Source organism: Balaenoptera ricei, chromosome 1, assembly GCF_028023285.1.
Source record: "Balaenoptera ricei isolate mBalRic1 chromosome 1, mBalRic1.hap2, whole genome shotgun sequence".
Lineage (NCBI taxonomy): Eukaryota > Metazoa > Chordata > Mammalia > Artiodactyla > Balaenopteridae > Balaenoptera > Balaenoptera ricei.
This window is the reverse complement of record NC_082639.1, coordinates 113,298,125-113,318,868: the sequence shown is the minus strand read 5'-3', so window position 1 is coordinate 113,318,868 and position 20,744 is coordinate 113,298,125. Positions and strand designations below refer to the sequence as shown.

Below are 20,744 nucleotides of genomic sequence, written 5' to 3'. Positions count from 1 at the left end.
CAAAAGGTCATGAGGAATTCTTGAATTTAGGCAAGAAAAGAATGAAATGGAAAGAGGAACAGTTACATTTTAGAGATACATCTGACTTGGTAAGGTTAAAGTGATCAACATATAAACCACAACACTTTATTTTGCATTGAAAAGATCTTTCATTAATTTGCCACTGAGGTAGGTATCACATAAACTCTTTGTACTCCATTTCTGCTTCTTGGGTCATGAAAATGTTTTATTAGTTAGGCTTAGTTTCAGCTGCCAATGATAGGAAATCCTCTCAAATAACCAAGACTTTTTAAAGATAAACATTTATTTTCCTTTAATTTAAAAAAAGTTGTGAAGTACACAGTTCAGAGTTTTAACATGGTATCTTCACAGTGTCTTCAGGGACCTAGACTCCTTTTTTTCTGTTCTTCCATTTCAACACTAAGCTTGCATTCCTATGGTTACCTTTTGTTCCAACATAACTGCCATAAGGTCTTCATTACAGAGAGTATAAAAGAGGAAAAGGGAGTAAAAAACAAGTATTGTACCTTCTTTGTAAGGAAGCATTATGGAGTGAATGTGTTCCCCTGAAATTTCATATATTGAACCCCTAATCCCCAGTGTGATGATATTTGGAGATGGGGCCTTTGGGAAGTATTGAATAATTATAGGTTATTTGGGTGGAGCCCTCCTGAATGAGATTAACATCCTTATAAAGAGAGACACAGAGAGATGATTTCTCTCTCTACCATGTGAGTATACAACAAGAAAGCAGTATCTGCAAGCCAGGAAGAGGGCTCTCACTTAGAACCCAACCCTGATCTTGGACTTCCCAACCTCCAGAACAGTGAGAAATAAAATTTTGTTACTTAGACTACCAAGTCTATGGTAATTCATTATAGCAGCTAATCTGACTAAGAAAGGAAACTTCAAAACCTCATTTACAGTTACTGACTGAAACATAGTCATGAACCATAATTCAGCCACAGGGAAGGCTAAGAAATAATGGTCATTATTCCAGGTGACAATGCCTGAAAAAAAATTAGCATTGTCACTACAAATGAGAAAATGAAAATGCATTTTGGGAAGATCTAATACAGTTACGATTTTAAAGGAATGTTTTTGCTGAATAGAAAAGCAGATATAAAGTTCTCTGCTAAAAACTATATTTCAAGTTTTTGTTTTTGTTTTTGGGGTTTTTTTTTTTACTTGGTTATACCGGGTCTTAGTTGCGGCATGTGGGTTCTTCGTTGCCAAGTGCGGGATCTTCGTTGCGGCATGTGGGATCTAGTTCCCCGACCAGCGATCGAACCCATGCTCCCTGCATTGGGAGCATAGAGTCTTAGCCACTGGACCACCAGGGAACTCACTGTAGTTAAAGTTTTACTTCTACTTTTTTACTAATGTACTTTTTCTGGATTAAATTCCTAAAAATGAGGGATTAATAATAAAATCAGACTGTGCCTCAAAAGATCAGTATCATCAACTACATTAGTGTTTTAAAATGTCTCTAGTCGGATAAAAGTCTTTCACTCTGAAAAGGACCTTGTTTATGTTAGAGCTAGCTCTTCATCTCATAGAAATAAATAAGAAGAAAATGGTTTATTTTGGAATATTTTTTAAAACGTAGACCAAATAATACAGGTGTGCATTCTTACAAGCTGTGAAGCCAATATATTTTTGTGGGCTGGCTGTTTTTTGTTGGTAGCAATTTGGGTGGGGATTGTTTGTTTTGTTTTTTTAATTAATAAACAATTATTCAGAGCAGTTTTAGGTTCACAACAGAATTGTTGGAAAGTATAGAGATTTTGCATATACCCCTCTCCTTATGCATGCACAACATCCCCTACTATGGACATCCTGCACCACAGTGGTACCTTTATTACAATCAATGAACCTGTATTGACACAGTATCACCCAAAGTTCATAGTAGGCATTAGGGTTCACTCTTGGTGCTGTGCATTCTGTGGGTTTTGGTAAATATATAATGACATGTATCTAGCACAGTAGTGTCACAGAATAGTTTCATTGCCCTAAAAGTACTCCATGCTAGGGAAATTTGTTTTTTGGGTCACAGAATGGTACAAGGACATTGCAAGTTTACTCTTTTTTATATAAATCATTATAGGTTTTAAAAAACTGTGAGGGGAGTGTGTGATTCAATTAAAATTGGATCAAGATTAGACTCCAGTATCAGTATGGGAAATTAATTAGATGAGGAAATATTAGAAGTTAGAAGACCAGTTAGGAAGCAGGACACTTCTGTGGTTTTCCAGGATAGAAGTCATGTCATGAGCTGAGGTGATAGCTAAGGTGGCTGGATGTTGGAAAGGGTGGACTCTTCAACATTTTTTACATTAAAATTGAAATGAATTAAAGACTGATTGGATGGTAGGGAGTAAAGGATTAGGCCAGAGTCAGTGATGATCCCGATGTTTTGTTTTGTATTCCTAGGTGTATGATGATGTCATTAACTAATATACCAGATAAAAGTGGTACAGCCAGTACTCCTTGGTTTAAGAAAACCTCTATTACTGTGTGCATGTATATAGGCACCAAAGAATATCTTAGTATTATAGTCATCAAAATATTAACTTGTGTATTAGTTCTCTATGCCTGCTGTAATAAATTATTTAAGTTGCTTAAAGCAAGTCAAATTTATTTTATAGTCGAAATCGATCTCTCTAGGCTAAAATCAAGATGTTAGCATAGCTATGTTCCTTCTGGAGGCTCTAGGGTAGAATTCTTTTTCTTGCCTTTCCAGAATCAAGAGGCTACTTGCATTCCTTGGCTTGAGGCCCCTTCTGTCTTCAGAACCAGCAGTGACAAGTTGAATCCTCACATTGAATCACTTCAACATTGGTTCTGTTTTCACTTTTTTTTTTCCACTGACTGCCTCATTTTTGTTCCTCTTCCATTTATAAGGACCCTTGTGATTAAGTTGGGCCCAGCCAGATAATCCAGAATAATCTCCCTATCTCAAAATCAACAGATTAGAAACCTTAATTTCTTCTACATATTCCCAGCTTCTGGGGATTTTGATTTGGGGAGGGGGTTGCATATTATTGTGCCTGCTATACCCTTCTAGGTTATAGGATTTGGAATGGGGTAGTGAGGTTTTTACTTCTTATTTTCTATGTGTCTTTATTGCGTGAAGTTATAGAAATGCTATATTACTTTTGGAATTTAAATTTTATCTAATAGGAGTTTTAAAGAATATGAAATGTCAGATATAAATCAGGTGAATTGGAGAGTGAACTTTAGACTTTAGAGTATACATTATGGTGAATAGCAAAATATCAAAAAATTAACACTACTTTGAAGGGAGCTTTTAGTTCTACATTTGTGGGGGAAGGTTTCTACTTTTAGTACTCCTAAAAGTACTGCCACTGTCGTGTAACGTTTTGGGCAGATTACTTAGTTTCTCTGAGAGTGGTAAAAGTGAAGCTTGATGTATAAAGTGAAGGTTGAACTACACAGTTCATATCTTAAGATTATCCTGGCTCTCAGATACTGTGACTTCTAAGTTTTTTAAAATAAGAAACTCTCCTTATATACTTCCTTTAATTTATAGGCTACTTTTGAGCACTAAATCTATTACAGGAAATGGGATAACTGTAATTTTCAAGCTTACAGAATATTGCTTGTTTGCATGGGAATTATATATGTAAAATATAGATGTATTTATTATATATTATAGAACACTATATTATTATTTATGTTACATGTATAACACATAATGTTTACACTTAGCTGTCATTTCCTCAAAATAGTATGTATCTTTGGAAATAAAATGAAAGCATTGTGCCATCTTACATTTGATATATTATTTAAATTTTCAGAATGCTTTCATATTAAATCTGTGGGAAATGGTAAAGTAAGGGTTACTATCTACTATTTTAAGAAATTGACACAGAAAAGTTAAGGAACTTACTAAGTTTATAAAATTTATCATCGAAATCATTACTGGGGTTTTGAACACTTAGAGGTCTCACCACTCTTGTTTTACGACTGAATCATGCTGCTTGTCAGAAACTGAGGCTCAAAGGGTAGTGGATTAAAATTTCTTTGTTATAGATAATCTAGTGGTTAAGGTTGGATTAAACACCAGAATATGGTTAATTTTCCCCTGAAATGCTTTAGGAACATTCTAGGTTCTAAATTCAATTTAAATATAGGAGTGTGGACTGGATGAATGCTGAACCTTACACCATTCCCTGTATGAAGTAGTTTTGAATTTTTATTTGTTAATTAATAAACTCTATTTTTTAGAGCAGTTTTAGGCAAAATGGAGCAGAAAGTTCAGGGATTCCCATATGTCCCTTGTCCCCATCCACACTCAGCCTCCCTCATTTCAGCTAGACCTAACCCTTTATTTGACAGATGAGAAAACTGAAGCTAATAAAAGGTTAAATGACTTGCTCAAGTCACACAGATCATGTTTAACAAAACAAGGTGAAAATTTCAGTTTATCTGCTTTTATCTCAATCACTAAGAAAATGATGAAAATAACTTGAGTGAAGTATTTATTTATTTATTTATTTATTTATTTATTTATTGCAGTATAATTAACATACAAAATTATAGTGGCTTCAGATGTACAGCATAATGATTAGGTATTTGTGAATATTGCAAAATAATCACCACAATAAGTCTAGTTAAACTATGTCACTATGCATAGTGACAAAACTTTTTTTCTTGTGATGATAACTTTTGCAATATACTCTCTTAGCAACTTTCATATATGTAATACAGTATTATTAACTATAGTTACCATGCTGTATATTATATTACCATGACTTACTTCTTTTATAACTGGAAGTTTGTAGCTTTTTACTCCATTCACCCATTTGGTACCTCTTGCCTCTGGTGACCACCAGCCTGTTCTCTGTATCTGTGCGCTTGGTTGCGTGTGTGTGTGTGTGTGTGTGTGTGTGTGTGTGTGTAGGGGGGATGTTCATTTGTTTGTTCTTTGCTTTTTGTTTATTTGTTTAATATTTACTTACTTATTTTTGGCTGCATCGGGTCTTAGTTGCAACATGAGGGATCTTTGTTGCGGCATGCAGGATCTTTCGTTGCAGCATGTGGGCTCTTCATTGCGGCATGCATGCTTCTCTCTAGTTGTGGCGCGTGGGCTTAGGTACCCCGCAGCATGTGGGATCTTAGTTCCCCGACCAGGGATCGAACCCGCGTCTCCTGCATTGGAAGGCGGATTCTTAACCACTGGACCACCAGGGAAGTCCCTCATTTGTTTGTTCCACATTCAGGCGAGATCATTCCGTAATTGTCTTTCTCTGTCTGACTTACTTCACTTAGCGTAATGCCCTCAAGGTTTGTCTATATTGTCGCAAATGGCAAGATTTCATTCTTTTTATGACTCAATAATAGTCCATTGTGTATTTGTGTATGTGTGTTTGTGTGTATATACTTACATATATAGCATTTTCTTTATCCATTCATCTCTCAATGGACACTTAGGTTGTTTCCCTATCTTGGCTATTGTAAATAACGTTGCAGTGAACATGAAGGTGCAGATATCTTTTGAAGGTAGTGTTTTTGTTTTCTTCAGATAAATACCCAGAAGTGGAATTGTTAGATCCTATGGTAGTTCTAGTTTTAGTTTTTGGGGAACCTCCATACTGCTTTTCCATAGTGGCTGTGCCAATTTACATCCCCACCAGCAGTGCACAAGGGTTCCCTTTTCTCCACAGCCTCACCAACACTTGTTATTTCTTGTCTTTTTGATAATAGCCATTCTGACAGGTGTGAGGTGATAGCTCATTGTGGTTTTGATTCGCATTTCCCTGATAATTAGTGATACTGAACATATTTTCATGTACCTGTTGGTCTTCTGTATGTCTTCTTTGGAAAAATGTCTATTTAGAGCATCTGCCCATTTTTTAATCAGACTGTTTGGGTTTTTGGCTCTTGAGTTGTATGAGTCCTTTATAAATTTTGGATATTAACCCCTTGTCAGATATAATTTGCAGATATTTTCTCCCGTTAAGTAGGTTTCCTTTTCATTTTGTTGATGGTTTCCTGTGCTGTGCAGAAGCTTTTTAGTTTGCTTATCTTTGCTTTTGATGCCTTTGCTTTTGGTATCATATCCAAAAAAATCATTGCCAGGACCAGTGTCCCGAGTAACATTTTTTAAAACAAGAGTAGCTTCGTGTTTTTAATTTTTTAATTAACTCTATTGTGGTTAAATATACATGGCATAAAATTTACTATTTTAATCATTTTAAGTGCACCATTCGGTAGCATTAAGTACATTACCTTGTTGTGCAGACATCACCACTGTCCACCTCCAGAACTTTTTCATCATCTCAAACTGAATTGTTTTGTTTCTAAAGTATGAATTCTGGTATCGCATCCACGCTACCCAAGTGTGATGATATATGTAAAACCACTGGCATACAGTAGGCACTCAGAGTAAATCTTAGTTGTTTCTTCTGCGTATCACTCTCCGAAAGAGTTGTTTCCTGTCTCCTAAAAGATGTTTCCTATCCTCTTTTTTTTCATAAATAATTTTATTGAGATGTAATTCACATATCATACACTTAACCTATTTCAAGTGTACAAGTCAATAGTTTTTGGTATATTACATTATTAATTTTTTAAATTGTAAAATACTTATAAAATTTGCCACTTTAGCTATTTTTAAGGTTACACTTCAGTGGCATTAATTACATTCACAATGTTGTACAACATTTACCACTGTCTGTTTCCAAAATTTTTTCATTACCTCAAATAGAAACTCTATAATAATTAAGCAAAAACTCTCCACTCCTTCTAAAACTCTCCACAGCACATAATAATGTGTAATGTACTTTCAGTCTCTATAATTTGCCTCTTCTGGGTACCCCATGTTAATGAAGCATACACAGTATTTGTGGTTTTTGGTCTGGATTATTTTATTTAACATCTCTTTAACTTTCATTCATGTTACCATGTATCAGAACTTCATTCCTTTTTCTGGCTGAGTAACATTCCATTGTATGTACATACCACATTTTGTTCCTCTGTTAATGGGCGCTTTGGTTGTTTCTGCCTTTGGGTATTGTGAACAATGCTGCAGTGAACATTGGCATACATTTATCTGTTCAGGTTCCTGTTTCCAGTCCTTTGTGTGTAAACTTATGGTTGAAATTGCTAGACCATATGGTAATTCTACATTTAGCTTTTATTTATTTATTTATTTATTTATTTATTTTTAATTTTTTTTGTTTATCCCCACAAGGCCTCAAAAAATTGTAGCAGCAGTCATGCTTTTCCCTCCCCAGATGAATCTTTAGTAAAAGGCAAAAGATTCATTAGATTATGAAGAGAAGCATGAGTATACATTTAGCTCTTAAAAGAACCACCAAACTTTTCCACAGTGGCTGTACCAAGCGTTCATTGTACAGTTAGTTACTGATTTGGGATCTTTCTTCTCTTTTAATTAATGTGTTTTCACATAAAAATTTTCCTCTTAAAACTGCTTTTACTGCATCACATAAGTTTTGTTCTGTTTTTGTTTTCATTCATTTCAAAGTATTTTCTAGTTTCCCTTTTGATTTTTTTTTTGACCCATTGGTTGCTTAAGAGTAGAGTATGTTGTTTAATTTCCACACGTAAGTGAATTTTTCAGTTTTCCCTCATGTCTAGTCTCATTCCTTTGTGATCAGAAAAGATATTCTGTATGGTTTCAATCCTTTTTAATGTATTGACTTCTTTTGTAGCCTAACATATGGTCTATCCTAAAGAATGTTCCATGTGCACTTGAGAAAACTATGTAATCTGCTGTTGTTGGGTAGAGTGTTGTTTCTATTTCTGTTAGATCTGATTGGTTTATAATGTTGTTCTAATACTTATTGATCTTCTGTGTGATTGTTCTGCCAACTCTTATTGTACAACTGTCTATTTCTCTCTTAAATTCTGTCAGTGTTTCCTTCATATATTTTGGGTCCTCTGATGTTTGGTGAATATTTTTTTATAATTGTTATAGCTTTGTGGTGAATGGACTCTCTTGTCAATATATAATGTTTGTCTCTTGTAACGGTTTTTTACTTAAAGTCTCTTTTTCTGATATTAGTATAATCTCCTTATCTCTCTTTTGGTTACTATTTGCATGGAATATTTTTTCCATCCTTTCATGTTCATCCAGTTCCCATCTTTGGATCTAAAGTGAATCTCTTGTAGACAGCATGTATGTAGTTAGATCATGTTTCGTATTCATTTTGCTCCTCTCTACCTTTTGACTGGAAAGTCTCATCTGTTTACATTTATAGTAATTACTAATAAGAAAGGATTTATGCTTGCCATTTAGTTTTCCATGTGTTATAGCTTTTTGTCCCTCATTTCCTCCTTACTGCCTTCTTTTGTACTTAGCTGATCTTCTTGTAGTTACCTGTTTGATTCCCTTCTCATTCCCTTTTGTGTATATTCTATAGCTATTTTATCTGTGGTTACCATGGAGATTACGTATAACTTCCTAAGGATATAACTCTGTAATTTGAATTGATACCAACTTAACTTCAGTCACATACAAAAATGCTATTCCTGTAAAGCTCCATGCCTTCCTTTTATATTATTGATATTACAAATTACATCTTTATTCATTTTGTGCCCTAAAACATACATTTATAATTATTTTTTATGTATTTGTCTTTTATTTTTTTTAATTTTTTAATTTTTGGCTGCGTTGGGTCTTCATTGCTGTGCACGGGCTTTCTCTAGTTGTGGCGAGTTGGGGCTGTTCTTCGTTGTGGTGCACATGCTTCTCATTGCGCTGGCTTCTCTGTTGCAGAGCACAGGCTCTAGGCGCATGGGCTTCAGTAGTTGTGGCATGCAGGCTCAGTAGTTGTGGCTTGTAGGCTCAGTAGTTGTGGCGCATGGGCTTAGTTGCTCCGCAGCATGTGGGATCTTCCCAGACCGGGAATCGAACCCGTGTCCCCTGCAATGGCAGGCGGATTCTTAACCACTGTGCCACCAGGGAAGTCACTGCATTTGTCTTTTAAATCCTGTTTTCTATACTCTTTTCTCTGCAGTCACCCATCATGATTAAACTAAGAGCCTCTTGCCTCTTTTTTTCCTAGAAAAAAATAAAAGTCTTTTTGTTTTGTTTTGTTTTTTGGCCCCATGGCATGTAGGATTTTAATTCCCCGACCAGGGATTGAACCCGTGGCCCCTGCAGTGGAAGCGCAGAGTCTTAACCACTGGACCGCCAGGGAAGTCCCAAAAGTCATTTTTTAAATAATAATAAAAAATAAAGATTGCATTAACAGAGATGATTAAAGAACTTTCCACATGTGATTTGGCTCCTAATGTGGAGTAGAACATACCAGGCCATCACTGTATATTGTCAGGAATTATAAATCATGATTTATGAAAGTTCAATGAAAGTTCAGTTTGCCTCTTAGAAATAGAGAAGCATTGGGAGGGAATCCATAACCACATTTACATTCCGTTCTATTTTTTATAGAAGCTTGGTTATGTCCAGTCTTACGGCTAAGGAAAATGTGTTTGTATCTGGCAGCAGCTCTGTTGCTCTAGCTCCCTCTAGTGATAATAAAGTGGCTTCATTAGCAATTACTATTCCTCACTTGACTGTTCTTTAATACAGGCCTGATGGACTTTTAATAACAAGATTTAATATATTTTAGTAAATAACAAGATTTAAGATACTTCAAAAAATTATATCCCATTCATACAATGGAATATTATTCAGCCTTAAAAAAGAAGGAATTTGGACATCTCCTACAATATGGATGAACCTTGAAAATATTATGCTAAGTGAAATGAACCAGTCAGAAAAAGACAAATACTGTTTGATTCCACTTATAAGAGGTACCTAGAGTAGTCAAATGCATGGAGAGAGAATGGAGAATGGTGGGTGCCAGGGGCTGGTGGCAGTTATTGTTTAATGGATACAGAGTTTCAGTCTTACAAGATGAAGTGTTCTCTAGATGGATGGTAGTGATGGTTGTACAACAGTGTGAATGTACTTAATACCACTGAGCTGCACACTTAAGATTGGTTAAAATGGGAAATTTTATGTTATATATATTTTACCAGGAACACTTTGCAGGAGATCTGTTACCTCAAGTTCTGAGATATCCCTCTATTCTGTTATTGAGAGTGGAAAATGATATAGCCTTCCCTTAGGAAATGTGTGTCTCAAACTGTAAATACTATCAGAGTTCAAGGAAGAGATTAGGAAAATACAATTTTGTGATGAAAATTGGGAATTAACATATCTTAAAGTGTAGAAATTACAAATGACATCATAATTGCTATAGTAATGATGGTATTATTGTAAACTAGAAATTTGGGAAGTGAAATAATACTTCTTTAAAATACTTTTTAATAGACATGTAGTCATGTTTTCTCTGTAAAAACAGTGTTAGCACTTTCCAACCTGAACATACCTTAGAAATTACCTAATTCACCTCCCTTAAGCCCTAGATCAGTAAATCTTGCATATGCATACAATGGGACTACCTTCCCAGATTAAATGGTTTTATTTTTTTCACAATGTTTTTGTTTGTTTTTTTGTTTGTTTGTTTGAAAATACTCAAATCTCTGGCAAAATTAACACCCATATACCCTACCTAAATTTATCAACATTTTGCCACATTTACTTTAATTCTCTCTATACACACATTTACATTTTTGCAGGGGAAAAGATTTTTGTCCGGTGAAAATTTTGAAAGTAAGTTGCAGACTGAATTTCCCAAATTCACCCCTATGCATTTCAGAAGTTATCACCTTAGAACTAGGATACTCTCCTACCTAATCTTAATACCATTATCATATCTAAGAAAATAAGTAGGACTTCCCTGGTGTGCAGTGGTTAGGAATCCGCCTGCCAGGGGACACGGGTTTGACCCCTGGTCCGGGAAGATCCCACATGCTGCGGAGCAACTAAGCCTGTGTGCCGCAACTACTGAGCCTGCGTGCCTCAACTACTGAAGGCTGTGTGCCTAGAGCCCGTGCTCTGCCACAAGAGAAGCCACCGCAATGAGAAGCCCGTGCACCACAACGAAGAGTAGCCCCCGCTCGCCGCAGCTAAAGAAAAACGCACGCAGAGCAACGAAGACCCAACACAGCCAAAGATAAAATAAATTAATTATTTTTTTTAAAAAAAGCAGTATAACAGTAATATCATTAATATACAGCCCATACTTATATGTTCCCTATTGTCCTAAAATTATCTTTTATTTCAGTTTATTTTGTTTTCTTTTAACGTGGGATCCAAACAGATAACATGTGTTACACCTGATTGCTAGCTATGTGTATTATTTTAATCTATAATATAACCTATCTTTTGTTTTTTATGAGATTGATCCTTTTGAGGAACTTAAGCTTGTTGTGCTACATTCCACAATTTTTAAGTTATTTCTTCATGATTAGATTTAGGTTAAATCTTGGTGGGAATATTACATATGTGATATTTCGTACTTCTAATTGCATCCCACTTATGTTTCACTGTTGGTTATGCCATGTTTGATCACTTGGTTAAGGTGTGGTATCCACCAGATCTCTCCAATGTAAAGATACATTTTTACTATTGTAAATTAGTAAATCATGGGGTGATAGTTGAGGCTGCGGCTTCTTCTCTAGCAGTCTTTTTTTTTTAATCTAATATTTTAGCATCCATTATGATCTTTGACTAAACTGGTGAGTACATTGTTAGTTGCAAACTGGTAATTTTCTAATTCTGTCATTTCTTCAACATTTATTAGCTGATATGTTTCTGGGAAGATGAGCTTTGACTTTTCTTCCCTTTACACACTCAGAATTTCTCTTTTGTTTTGAGTATTGTATGGACTCATAAAAATTTTTAATATATCATAATCCAATACCATCATTTTGTGGAGACATGCTCAAATTTCCCAAATTTTAATCACAGAAGACACTTTAAGCTGGGTCCTGTTTCTTTTAGACATAACCTCATTCATCTTTGAGCATTTCCCTGCTTTCTGTCATAGAAAGGTATCATTCACCCTGGTTCTTTTGTTTGTTTTGGCATTTGCTTTTACTTCTTTGCTGTTGTTTATCAGATTTACCTTGTTCTTTCCTTGCCTCAGATCAGGAATCAGTTATTTCACTCAAGAAGTTTTGGTTTCTTTTCTTTTTCTTTTTTTTTTTTATATTTATTTATTTATTTGGTTACGCCGGGTCTTACTTGCGGCAGGGGGGCTCCTTAGTTGCGACCCACCAGCTCCTTAGTTGTGGCATGTGAACTCTTAGTTGTGGCATGCATGTGGGATGTAGTTCCCTGACCAAGGATTGAACCCAGGCCTCCTGCATTGGGAGCATGGAGTCTTAACCACTGTGCCACCAGGGAAGTCCCTGGTTTCTTTTAATGGGAATTATTTAGAAATCAAAATCTGGGTACTTGGTATGCTGTTTGCTACTAGGTTGTCATCGTTCCTGAGGTGTGGCAATGCTTTTAGTCTCTTTCAGAACCAGGAAATAAATAAGTATATATATGCACACACATACAAGTATTAATTTTCTATTACTGTGTAACACATTACCACAATTTTAGCAGCTTAAAACATTACCCATTTATTATCTCACAGATTCCCTGGAATTTTAGGAGTCTAGACATTTCTGCTGTATGTCTCACAAGGCTGGAATCAAGGTAGCAGCCAAATCTGTGATCTCATCTGAGACTTGAGGTTCTTATCCATGCTCATATTCATTTTATTGGAGTTGTAGAACTCAGTGGTGTCTTGCTTCTTCTAAGCTACTAAGAAAGAGAGTATGCTTCTTTAAGTCTCTAAGCTCAAGGAAAGCCTAAGCCTTCAGTGTTTTTCTCACCATTTTTCTATCAGGTTGTTAGTCTTTTTTTTTTTCCCTTGGCTTATAAGAGTTCCTTATATATTAAGGAGATTTGCCCTTTGTCTGTGATATAAATTGCAACTATATTTTTTGTCAGTTTGTTATTTGTCTTTTGTGCTTATTGGCTATATGTCTTTTGTTATTCCAGTAGCATACTGCGTTGAATACTGAAATATGATGCCTCTAACTTCGGCTCTTCTGGCTTCTTCCAACTTTGTTTGGCTAATTCTGGGTCCTTTGCTATTTCCATATGAATTTCAGGATCAACTTGTTGATTTCTGCAAAAAAAAACAGCTGGGATTTTGAAAAAAAAAATGTAGATTAATTGGAGAGTTTTATATCTTACCAATATTAAGTATTTTGATCCATGAACATGGGATGTCTTTCTAGTTATTCAATTCTTTTAAAATTTCTTTTAACAGTATTTTTTAGTTTTCAGTATGTAAGTCTTGTAAGTACTTTTGTCAAACATACTCCTAAGCATTTTATTCTTTTGATGTTATTGTAAATGGAATCTTTAAATTCCATTCTATATATTTATTGCTAGTGTATAGAAATACACTTGATTTTTGTATATTGATTTTATATCCTGCAAGCCTTGCTGAACTCAATTAATAGTCCTAATAGTATTTTAATGGATTCTGTAGTTTGACTCTGGACTTTGCATATGATGATGATTTTTATCATACAAAGGTCCATATTTTCATGTAGTCAAATTTTTGTTTTGTTTTTGTTTTTGTTTGTATTGTGCTTCTGGATTTTGGATCATTATTAGAAAAGTTTCCCCACACCCAGATTTTTTTTTGTTTTTTTTTTTTTTAATTAATTAATTTATTTATTTATTTATTTTTGGCTGTGTTGGGTCTTCGTTTCTGTGCGAGGGCTTTCTCTAGTTGTGGCAAGTGGGGGCCACTCTTCATCGCAGTGCGCGGGCCTTTCACTGTCGCGGCCTCTCCTGTTATGGAGCACAGGCTCCAGACGCACAGGCTCAGTAGTTGTGGCTCACGGGCGTAGTTGCTCCGCGGCATGTGGGATCTTCCCAGACCAGGGCTCGAACCCCTGTCCCCTGCATTGGCAGGCGGATTCTCAACCACTGCGCCACCAGGGAAGCCCTCCCAGGTTTTAAAAGAACTAAGAAATTCAGCCTTATTTTCTTCTAGTAATTTTTAACTTTGATTTTTACATCTAGTTCCCAGATCTGTTTGGAATTTTTCTGGTATATAGTATTAGGCTAGGCTGTACTCATTGGCTAAACTGAAGAGAGTTAGTCCTTACTGAGTGCCCACTATGTGCCAGTTGCTGTGTTAAGCACTTTACATATATTATCTCATTTAATCTTGTGAAAGACCAGATACTGTTATTGAAGAAGCTAAGCCTTAGAGAGAGTAAGTAATTTGTCCAGTGTTACACAGGTAGTAGGTGACATAGCTAATATTTGTACGTGGGCAATAATTGGCTGCAATACTTATACCTGTTGCCACTTTGCCTCTAACTTAAATACTGTTGGATTGTTTAAAAAAAAAAATTGACTTGTCTGGAACATTTCATTAATTTCTACTTTAGATGGAATGTTCACTCTAGATAAGCATGTATATTTTACATTACATACTTTATGAGATAAGACATTAGGGCTGATAAAGTTTATGTAGTAATCTGGAAATATAATTTTAACTTTTATCTAAAAATGTCGTGCTCCTCAAAGTTTTTTTTTTTTTTAATTTTTTTTTATTTATTTATTTTATTTTTAGCTGTCTTGGGTCTTCGTTTCTGCGCGAGGGCTTTCTCTAGTTGGGGCGAGCGGGGGCCACTCTTCATCGTGGTGCGCGGGCCTCTCATTATCGCGGCCTCTCTTGCTGCGGAGCACAGGCTCCAGACGCGCAGGCTCGGTAATTGTGGCTCACGGGCCTGGTTGCTCCGTGGCATTTGGGATCTTCCCAGGCCAGGGCTCAAACCGGCGTCCCCTGCATTGGCAGGCAGATTCTCAACCACTGCGCCACCAGGGAAGCCCTCCTCAAAGGTTTTAAATTGTGAGGTAAACTAGTTCCAATTGGAGGGTTAGGGAAATTACGTTACATTTTGGCATTACAAAAAAACATGCTTTTATATCCTCCCTCTACAAATTTCACATCCCCAGGACAAAAGTTCTGCCATGATGTTCATGAAGGAACATTGAAGGGGTTTATGCTCCGGTTGTCTGTAGATGGTGTTCAGAATATTTTAACCCTGGTATGATCTTAGTTACCTTTCAATATGATTCTGGGCCATTTCTCCCTATGGATAGTTGGTTGTGCTAAGATCATGTAAATTTGTGTTAATCTAAATAAAATTAGTAAAATAAATCTGTTACAGAAAATAGTGTAGGTTGGTAAAGTGTGTTGAGAGAAATGTTAACATCTTCAGCAAGGTAGTTTATGAAAATAGTATTTTCAGAAGTTTAACTACCAGTGGAATACAGAATAGATTGTCTAAGGAGAAAGAGGCTAGATTCAAGTGATTCTTAAATCCATTAAGGGTAATGCATCAAGTTGTGGTTATAGAACTCAAATCCTTACTCCTTCACTTACTAGTTATATGAATTGGGGCATATTACTGAACCTATGTCCTCAGTGTCCTCATCTAAAAAAATGGCGTGATGAAAAGTACCTACTTCATAGAGTTTTGTGAGTTAAATGCTTGACATTTATGAAGTAAATATTCAATAAATTTTTTCAATGTCTAACTCCATTGTCACTAATTTGTGATCTAGGATAAAATTAACCCTTATAAGACTTACTTTCTCTTGCATACAGTAATATGATATCCTCAGGATTGTTATTCCTCTACTCAGATTTTCTTTGAGATATAGTCGTCTCATGGTATCTGTGGGGGATTGCTTCCAGACCCCCACCCCACAGATACCAAAATGCACAGAGGCTCAGTTCCCTTATGTAAAATAGTATAGTGCAGTCTGCCCTGTGTCTCTGCGGGTTCCCCATACGCAAATAGGGAGGGCCAACTGTGCACTTATTTCCTACATTATAGAATCCAAAATTCTTAAATAATATTTAAGACCCACCATGATCTAGTATAACCTGTTTTTCTAGTCTTATCTCCAGTTACACTCCTGAAATATTCATTCCTTTAACTACAGCATCTGATAATTTCCCCCAATTTCTCCATCCTCCACTTTACTCTTGGTGCTTGTCCTAGGTGTTTGCCGTAAGTGGTAAAAACTACCTGACCACTAGCCTTTTACTTGCCAAATGCCATTCATCCTTTCAGACTTTACTCAAGGTTTGAAATACTCCCTCATTAAATAAAAGTTGCCTTAATTCTCCTGTAGTTGAGATTAATTTTACTCTTCTTTTCCCTTTTGTAAAGCTTAGTAGCACCTTAAGAGTTTTATCACCTTCTAATATTTAAACTAGGCATATATGCATACATGTTTGTTCCTCCACCAGACTGTAAGCTTCTTTTGGCCATGAGTATGCTTTGTGCCTCCCATGTGCCTTGAAACTATCAGTCCATTTTCTATATTATGAAAAAGAAGTAACCAACTGCCTGAATTTCTAAAAAATGTATGACTTAAATTTTCCTTAGAAAAATTTTAAATGCTAAGAGCAGCATCTGCCCTCTTATTTGGTAACAAATATGTGAGGAAATTATTATTTGTCTATCCTTTTCATTTTCACCCAAGAAAGACATTCCAAAATGTAGTAAATGCCAAATTTTTTCTTAAAAAGTTTGTTGTGTATGTGTATGAAAAACATTGTTTCTGTGATCAACTATTATTACATTATAATTTGTATACTCCCTTGACATTTACCAAGATCTTTTACATAGTTTTTATTTGTCATTTATATTTAAGCGCATCTAAGTCATAGTCCTAAACTTAGAGATTAAAATCACAACAGTCTTTACAAATATGTTCTACTATGTTTTCCAGTAGAACAGTGTTTTAACTCCTCCAGTACAGTTTTTCTTACCTTTCAGTATGATTTTGGTCCTATTTTCCCTGTGGTTATTTGGTGCTAAAGAAATTTATTCTTATTTAAACATTAGTCTAAATAAGTTTTTACTACCAAAGTAAATGAATTTATTGCAAAAACTTGGTTTAATATTTTCCCAAAGCATATCATATATTTATTATTTATTTTTATGCATGGTGGGTGATAACCTAAAGAAGATTGCAAGATTTTACAGAAGCATTATATACCTTTCACCCAGATTCATCAAATGTTGATTTCTGCCACATTTCTTTCTCTACCTCCCTTCCTGCCTGCTTTCTTTCTCTTAAACACACAGAGACATTTTTTTTCTCAGTTTTTTGATAAAAAGTTATAGACATTTTAACCAGTGACTCAGAAATATTTCAGCATGTATTTCCTATGAACCAGGACATTTTCTTCAGGATCTTAACATCACTACAATACTATTATCTGATACACAGTTAGTAATCACATTTCACTAATTGTGTCAATTATGTCCTTTATAACATTTTTTTTCTGCAGTGATTCAGGATCCAATATATAATTATGCATTGCATTTAGTTGCCATGTCTCTTTATTCTCCTTTAATTTGGAACACTTCTCCAGCCTTTGTCTTTCATCATACTGACATTTCTTTAAGAGTACAGAGGAGTTGTTTCATAGAAGGTTCTTAAATTTGAGTTTGATGTTTCTTCATGAGTAGATTAAGGTTGTCAGGAATACCACAAAAATAATGTTTTCTTCTCAGTGAATCAAATCAGGAAGCACATGATATCATTGTGTAATTGATGATACTAACTTTGGTCATTCAGTCACTGTGATGTCAACCACAGCAATGTTCAAATATGCAATATAATATAGTCACCATACTATATATTACATCTACAGGAATTATTTATTTTATAACTAGAAGTTTGTACCTTTTGACCACCTTAACCATTTCATCCCTCCCCACCCCCCATTTCTGGCAACCATCAAATCTATTCTCTGTGTCTGTGAGTTTGATGTTGTTTTTATTTTGTTCTTTTTTTTTTTTTAATAGAGTCCACATATAAGTGAGATCATATGGTGTTTGTCTTTCTCTATCTGACTTATTTAGCATCATGCCCTCAAGGTCCATCTGTATTGTCTCAATGACAGGGTTTCCTTCTTTTTAATGGCTAAGTAATACTCCATTCATCTGTGTGTCTGTTTTTTGTGCCAATACCATACTGTTCTGATTCCTTTAGCTTTGTAATACAGTTTGAAATCAGGAAGTGTGATGCCTTCAGCTTTGTTCTTCTTTCTCAAGATTGCTTTGGCTATTCGGAGTCTTCTGTGGTTCCATACAAATTTTAGGATTGTTTGTTCTTTTTCTGTGAAAAACGCCGTTGGGATTTTTTTTATTATTGCATTGAATCTGTAGATTGCTTTGCGCAGTTATGGGTATTTTAACAATATTAATTCTTCCAGTCCATGAGCATGAAATATCTTCTCATTTATTTGTATTTTTTTCTATTTCTTTCAGCAGCATCTTATAGTTTTCAGCATACAGGTCTTTTACCTCCTTGGTTAAATTTATTCCTAGGTATTTTATTATTTTCAATGTTATTACAAGTGCAATGGTTTTCTTAATTTCTCTTTATTTATTTGGTTGCGCTGGGTCTTAGTTGCAGCAGGTGGGCTTCTTAGTTGCGGCTCGTGGGCTCCTTAGTTGTGGCTCACTGGCTCCTTAGTTGCAGCACACAGGCTCCTTAGTTGTGGCACACAACCTCTTAGTTGCAGCATGCATGTGGGATCTAGTTCCATGGCCAGGGATTGACCCCAGGCCTCCTGCATTGGGACCACAGAGTCTTAACCACTGCACCACCAGGGAAGTCCCTAATTTCTTTTTCTGATAGTTATTAATGTATAGATACACAATTGATTTTTGAATTTTGATTTTACTAAATTTGTTTATCAGTTCTAACAGTTTTTTGGTGAAGTCTTTGGGGTTTTCTATGTATCATATCATATTATCTGCAAATAGAGATAGTTTCACTTCTTCCTTTTATATTTGGATGCCTTTTATTTCTTTTTCTTGACTAATTGCTCTGCTTATAACCTCCAGTACTATGTTGAATAAAAACGGTGAGTGTGGGCATTCTTGTCTTGTTCCTGATCTTAGAGTAAAAGCTTTCATTCTTTCATCGTTGAGTATGATGTTAGTTGTGGGCTTGTCATAAATGGCCTTTATTATGTTGAGGAACATTCCTTTACCCACTTTGTTGAGCTTTTTTTTTTCTAATTTATTTTTTTATTTTTTATTTTGGCTGCATCAGGTCATAGCTGCGGCACACAGAATCTCAGGATCTTTCGTTGCGGTGCACGGGTTTCTCTCTAGTTGTAGCATGTGGGTTTTTCTCTCTGTAGTTGTGGCACACGGGCTCCAGAGCGCGTGGGCTCTGTAGTTTGCAGCACGTGGTCTCTCTTGTTGAGGTGCACAAGCTCAGCATATGTGGCACGCAGGCTTAGTTGCCCCGTGGCATGTGGGATCTCAGTTCCCGACCAGGGATTGAACCCATATCCCCTGCATTAGAAGGTGGATTCTTTACCACAGTACCACCAGGGAAGTCCCCTTGTTGAGCATTTTTATCATAAATGGATGTTGAATTTTGTCAAATGGTTTTTCTCCATCTAAAGAGATAATCATGGGATTTTCCTGGTGGCGCGGTGGTTAAGAATCTGCCTGCCAGTGCAGGGGACACGGGTTCGACCCCTGGTCTGGGATGATCCCACATGCTGTGGAGCAGCTAAGCCCATGCACCACAACTACTGACCCTGCACTCTAGAGCCCACGAGCCACAACTACTGAGCCCATGTGCTGCAACTACTGAAACCCACGTGCCTAGAGCCCGTGCTCCACAACAAGAGAAGCCACTGCAATGAGAAGCCTGTGCACTGCAACGAAGAGTAGCCCCCGCTTGCTGCAACCAGAGAAAGCCCGCATGCAGCAACGAAGACCCAACACAGCCAAAAATAAATAAATAAATTGATTTATTTATTTTAAAAAATTAAAAATAAAATTAAAAAATTAAGAGATAATCATATGATTTTTATCCTTTATCTTGTTGTTCTGGTATATCACATTGATTTTGCAGATGTTAGACCATCCTTGCATGCCTGGAATAAATTCCACTTGATCATAAAGTACAATCCTTTTAATATATTGTTGAATTTAGTTTGCTAATGTTTTGATGAGGATTGTTGCATGTGTTTTCGTCAAGGTTATTAGCCTGTAATTTTTTTTTCTTGTAGTGTTCTTATATTGTTTTGGTATCAGGGTGATGCTGACCTCATAAAATGTGTCAAGAAGTGTTTCCTTCTCTTCTATTTTTTGGAAGTGTTTGAGAAGGATTTATATTAATTCTTCTTTATTGTTTGGTAGAATTCACCAGTAAAGCCCTCTGTTCCTGGATTTTTGTTGTTGGGAGGTTTTGATTACTGATTCAATCTCCTTACTAGTTATCTGGCTGCTTAGGTTTTCTATTTTTTTCACAATTCAGTCTTGGTAGGTTGTATGTTTCTAGGAATTCATCCATTTCTTCTAGGTTGTCCAGTTTATTGGCATATAATTGTTTGCAGTAGTATCTTATGATCTTTTGTGTTTCTGAGGTATCAGTTATAATGTCTCCTCTTTCATTTCATTTTGTTTATTTGAGTCTTCTCTTTTTCTGGGTGAGTCTAGCTAAAACTTTGTCTATTTTGTTTATATTTTCAAAAAATCAGTTCTTAGTTTCATTGATCTTTTGTCTTTTTAGTCTCTATTTCATTTATTTCCACTCTGATCTTTGTTATTTCTTTCCTTCTTTGGCCTTAGTATGTTCCTTATCTGGTTCCTTGAGTTGTAAAGTTAGGTTGTTTATTTGAGATTTTTCTTGGTTTCTTAATTTATCGCTATGAACTTCCCTCTTAGAACTGCTTTTGTGGCATCCCATAAGTTTTGGT

At 35.7% G+C, this 20,744-nt stretch overlaps 1 protein-coding gene and 1 pseudogene across 6 annotated transcripts in view; one reads left to right on the top strand and one right to left on the bottom strand.

The window, feature by feature from the left end:
* Positions 1–20,744, top strand: part of ASH1L (ASH1 like histone lysine methyltransferase) — a 210,619-nt gene that overhangs the window by 100,951 nt on the left and 88,924 nt on the right. The window lies entirely within an intron of this gene.
* On the bottom strand, positions 7,209–7,317 carry LOC132355118 (U5 spliceosomal RNA; annotated as a pseudogene).